Below are 6,066 nucleotides of genomic sequence, written 5' to 3'. Positions count from 1 at the left end.
TAGTGTTAATATTCCTGTTAGGGTGAGGGCTAGGGTTAGAGCTAGTGTTAGGGTTAGAGTTACTTTTTGTCTAATTTCTTTGATACTGGACAGGATTCATCTTTTACCTATCATAACTATGCTCACCATGTTTGGGCCTTCTAGGTTCAATGGTTCACTGTCAGGAAGAGTTTGTATTTTCAGGTTTCACTGCTTTGTGACCTATATGGGTGAATGGAGATAGAGCTGGAAATCAAACAGGGTTTGTGCTAGCTACTTGAAACTTCACAAACTCAATCAGTTCTCAGTGCACATTGTCTATTTTTTTTTTCCTTGTTGAAGTAGCCCTAAGCTGAAGCACGCAAAAACAACTTTATCTGAGCACACTCTAGGAGACAACAAGGAAATACCCATTTACTGAAATATCTCCCCCAATTATTTGGTCAGATTTCTTTGATACTGCACAGGATTCATCTGTTTTTATTTCCCACTAGGCTCCCCAACATTGGGACTCCTAGGGTCAAGAGTTCTCTAATCAGATTAGGGTTATTTTTAGGGTTAGGGATAGGGTTAGAGCTAGTGCTAGAGATAGAGTTAGTTTTGGTCTAATTTATTTGATACTGAGCAGGATTCATATTTTATCTAGCCTAACTACGCTTGCCAAGTTTGGGCCTTCTAGGTTCAACTGTACACTGTCAGAAACAGTTTGTATTTTCAGGTTTCAGTGCACTCTGACCTATATGGGTGAATGGAATTCGATCTGGAAATCAAACAGGGTTTGTGGTTTGTGCTAGCTGCTTGAATATTCACACTCTCAATCACTTCTCAGTGTGCATAGTGTGGTTTGTTTCTTTTTGATGGAGCCCTAAGCTGAAGCACACAAAAACAACTTTATCCAAGAGCACTCTAGGAGTGCTGAAATACTCCCCCCAAGTATTTGGTCAGATTTCCTTGATACTGTGCAGGATTCTTCTGTTCATGTTCCCAACTAGTCTCCCCAAGTTTGGGACTCCTGGGATCTATGGTTCTCTATTAAGACTAGGGTTAGTGTTAGTGTTAGGGTTAGAGTTAGTTTTGGTCTAATTTCTTTCATACTAGGAAGAATTCACATTTTACCTAGCCTAATTATGCTCACCAAGTTTGGGCCTTTTGGGTTCAAAGGTTAGCTGTCAGGAGCAGTTTGTATTTTCAGGTTTCACTGCATTGTGACCTACATGGGTGAATGGATATCAAGGTGGAAATCAAAAAGAGTTTGTGCTAGTTGCGTGAAACTTCACAGACTCAATCAGTTCTCAATGTGCATTGTCTGGTTTGATTCTTGTTGAAGTAGCCCTAACCTGAAGCACCCCAAAAAAAACTTTATCCCAGAGCATTCTAACATACAACAGGGAAATACCCTTTTACTGAAATACCTCCCCCAAATATTTGATCATATTTCGTTGATACTGAACAAAATTCAACTGTTTGCCTGACCCACTAGCCTCCCCATGTTTGAGACTCCTAGGATTAATGGTTCTCTAATAAGGTTAGGATTAGTGTTTGGGTTATGGTTAGGGTTAGGGATAGAGATAGGGTTAGAGCTAGTGCTAGAGTTAGATTTAGTTTTGGCCTAATGTATTACATAATGGGCAGGATACTTATTTTACCTAGCCTAACTATGCTTGCCACGTTTGGGCCTTCTAGGTTCAATCATGCACTGTCAGGGACAGTTTGTATTTTCAGGTTTCACTGCACTCTGACCTATATGGGTGAATGGAAATAGAGCTGGAAATCAAACAGGGTTTGTGCTAGTTGCTTGAAACTTCACACACTCAATCAGTTCTCAGTGCACATAGTCTTGTTTGTTTCTTGTTGAAGTAGCCCTAAGATGAAGCATGCAAAAACAACTTTATCTGAGAGCATTCTAGGAGAAAACAGGGAAATATTCAGTTACTGAAATACCTTCCCCAATAATGTTGTCAGATTTCTTTGATACTGCACAGGATTCATCTGTTTGCTTGCCCCACTAGGTTCCTTATGTTTGTAACTCCCAAAATCAATGATTCTTTAAACAGGTAAGGGTAAGTGTTAGGGTTCTTGTAGTTTAGGGCTATGGTTATACCTAGTGTTAGGGTTAGTGTTAATTTTTTTGATACTGGGCAGGATTCATCTTTTACCTAGCCTAACTATGCTCACCAAGTTTGTGCCTTCTTGGATCAACAGTTTGCTGTCAGAAACAGTTTGTATTTTCAGGTTTCACTGCATTGTGACCTATATGGGTGAATGGAAATCGAGCTGGAAATCAAACAGGGTTTGTGCTAGCTGCTTGAAACTTCACACACTCAATCAGTTCTCTGTGTCAATTGTCTATTTTGTTTCTTGTTGACATAGTCCTAAGCTGAAGAATGCAAAAATAACTTTATCCAAGAGCACTCTAGGAGACAACAGGGAAATAACAACATACTGAAATACATCCCCCAATTATTTGGTCAGATTGCTTTGATACTACACAGGATTCATCTGTTCACTTGCCTCACTAGGTGCCCCAAGATTGTAACTCCTAGGATCAATTATTCTCTAAACAGGTTAGTGTATGTTTAGGGTTCGGATATTGTTAGGACAAGGGTTAGAGCTAGTGTTAGGGTTAACATTAGTTTTGGTCTAATTTCTTTGATACTGGGCAAGATTCATCTTTTATCTAACCTAACTATGCTTACCAAGTTTGGGCCTTCAAGGATCAACGATTTGTTGTCAGAAACAGTTTGAATTTTCATGTTTCAGTGCATTTTGACCTATATGGCTGAATGGAAATCAAACAGGATTTGTGCTAGATGCTTGAAACTTCATGTATTCATTCAGTTCTCACTGTGAATTGTCTCTTTTGTTTCTTGTTGAAGTAGCTCTAAGCTGAAGGATGCAAAAACAACTTTATCAGAGCCCACTCTACGAGACAACAGGGAAATAACCAGTTACTGAAATACCTCCCCCAATTTTTTGGTCAGATTGCTTTGCTATTGCACAGGATTCATCTATTCACTTCCCCACTAGACTCCTCAAGTTTGGAACTCCTAGGATCAACGGTTCTCCAAACAGGTTAGTGTGCGATTAGGGTTCAGATAGGGTTAGAACAAGAGTTAGAACTAATGTTAAGTATAGCGTTAGTTTTGGTGTAATTTCATTGATGCTGGGTAGGATTCATCTTTGAACTGGCCTATGTATGCTCGCCAAGAGTGGGCCTTCTAGTATCAACAGTTTGCTGTCAGAAACAGTTTGTATGTTCAGGTTTCACTTCATTGTGACATTTACCGGAGAATGGAATTTGAGCTGGAAATCAAACAGGGTGTGTGCTAGCTGCTTGAAACTTCACACACTCAATTAGTCCTCATTGTGCATTGTGTGGTTTGTTTTTTGTTGAAGTAGCACTAAGCTGAAGAACACAATAATAACATTATCTGAGAGCACCCTAGGAGAAAACAGGGAAATACTCAGTTACTGAAATGCCTCTCCCTATTATTTAGTCATATTACTTTGATACTGCAAAGGGTACATCTGTTCGCTTATCCCATTAGGCTCCCCAAGTTTGGGACTCCTAGGATCAATGGCTTTCTAATCAGATTAGTTTTAGTGTTAATGTTAGCATTAGGATTAGTTTTAGGGCTAGGGTTAGAGCTAGTGTTAGGGTTTCAGTTAGTTTTGGTCTAATTTCTTTCTCATCTCATCTGCTATGTCTGCAGAGTATAGCATATTGTGTCACATGTTTTATGCACTCATTGGTTTAGTGTATACATAATACACGTGAAATATAAAGCTTTCATATATATAAATTAGTCACATTTTATTTCTATTTTCTTTTTTTTCTGACAGATTCTGTAAGCCTATCTAAGACCCAGAAAGCAGTTCTATCACTTCAAAGAATAATAAAACACAACAAACAGGTTAAAAAATGCACAACTGGAAAATGAGATTCATGAGCTAAAAATGAGGGTATCAGAGTTTAAGCAAGAAAATACAGAATTGAAACAACAACTGCACAATCTGAGGTATTATATCCTATATTGAAAGAAGGGGTGGAATCCTTTTTATTATTTCAGTAGAAATAAAAAGGAGAATTTTTTTTTTACTGCTGACTTATCTAATAGCAGTTTGCAAGGGAGAAAACTTGAATTAATTATAAAATTCTTACAAATATGATAGCATATTATTAAACGTGATTCTTTCTTTTTTTAAATTCAATTTTTGTATTCTCTATGTGTATTTATTTTTTTTATTGGCTGTTCAAAACATTACAAAGCTCTTGACATATCATCCTTCATACATTTGATTCAAGTGGGTTATGAACTCCCATTTTTACCCCATATACAGATTGCAGAATCACATCAGTTACACATCCATGTTTTTACATACTGCCATATTAGTGACTGTTGTATTCTGCTACCTTTCCTATCCCCTACTATCTACCATGCCCTACCCTCCCATCTTCTGTCTCTACCCCATCTGCTGTAATTCAATTCTATCCCTTGTTTTTTTTTTCCCTTCCCCATCACAACCTCTTTTATGTAATTTTGTATAACAATGAGGGTCTCCTTCCATTTCCATGCAATTTCCCTTCTCTCTCCCTTTTCTCCCACCTCTCGTCTCTGTTTAATGTTAATTTTTTCCTCACGCTCTTCCTCCCTGCTCTGTTCTTAGTTGCAATCCTTATATCAAAGAATACATTTGGCATTTGTTTTTTAGGGATTGGCTAGCTTCACTTAGCATAATCTGCTCTAATTCCCTGCAAATTCCATGATTTTGTCATTTTTTAATGTAGGGTAATACTCCATTGTGTATAAATGACACATTTTTTTATCCATTCATCTATTGAAGGGCATCTAAGTTGGTTCCACAGTCTAGCTACTGTGAATTGTGCTGCTATGAACATCAATGTGGCAGTATCCCTATAGTATGTTCTTTTAAGGTCTTAAGGGAATAGTCCGAGAAGGGCAATAGCTGGGTCAAATGGTGGTTCCATTACCAGCATTCCCAGGAATCTCCATACAGCTTTCCAAATTGGCCGCACGTATTTGCAGTCCCACCAGCAATGTACAAGTATACCCTTTTTCCCACATCCTCGCCAGCACTTGTTGTTTTTTGACTTCATAATGGCTGCCAATCTTACTGGAGTGAGATGGTATCTTAGGGTGGTTTTGATTTGCATTTCTCTGACTGCTAGAGATGGTGAGCATTTTTTCATGTACTTGTTGATTGATTGTATGTCCTCCTCTGAGAAGTGTCTGTTCAGGTCCTTGGCCCATTTGTTCATTGGGTTATTTGTTATCTTATTGTTTAATTTTTTGAGTTCTTTGTATACTCTGGATATTAGGGCTCTATCTGAAGTGTGAGGAGTAAAAATTTGTTCCCAGGATTTAGGCTCCCTATTTACCTCTTTTATTGTTTCTCTTGCTGAGAAAAAACTTTTTAGTTTAAGTAAGTCCCATTTGTTGATTCTTGTTATTAACTCTTGTGCTATGGGTGTCCTATTAAGAAATTTGGAGCCCGACACCACAATATGTAAATCAGAGCCAACGTTTTCTTCTATTAGACGCAGAGTCTCTGATTTAATATCAAGCTCTTTGATCCATTTTGAGTTAACTTTTGTGCATGGTGAGAGAAATGGATTCAGTTTCATTTTGTTGAATATGGATTTCCGGTTTTCCCAGCACCATTTGTTGAAGATGCTATCATTCCTCCATTGCATGCGTTTTGCCCCTTTATCAAATATAAGAAAGTTGTAATTTTGTGGATTGGTCTCTGTGTCCTCTATTCTGTACCATTGGTCCACCCACCTGTTTTGGTACCCGTACCGTGCTGATTTTGTTACTATTTCTCTGTATTACAGTTTGAAATCTGGTATCCCTATATCTCCTGATTCACACTTCCTGCTTAGAATTGCTTTTGCTATTCTGGGTCTTTTGTTTTTCCATATGAATTTAATGATTGCTTTATCTATTTCTACAAGAAATGCCTTTGGGATTTTGATTGGCATTGCATTAAACCTATAGAGAACTTTGGGTAATATCGCCATTTTGATGATGTTAGTTCTGCCTATCCATGAACAGGGTATATTTT

The sequence above is a fragment of the Callospermophilus lateralis genome, chromosome 11, assembly GCF_048772815.1.
Source record: "Callospermophilus lateralis isolate mCalLat2 chromosome 11, mCalLat2.hap1, whole genome shotgun sequence".
In the NCBI taxonomy this organism is placed as follows: domain Eukaryota; kingdom Metazoa; phylum Chordata; class Mammalia; order Rodentia; family Sciuridae; genus Callospermophilus; species Callospermophilus lateralis.
Note: the sequence above shows the minus strand (reverse complement) of the source record.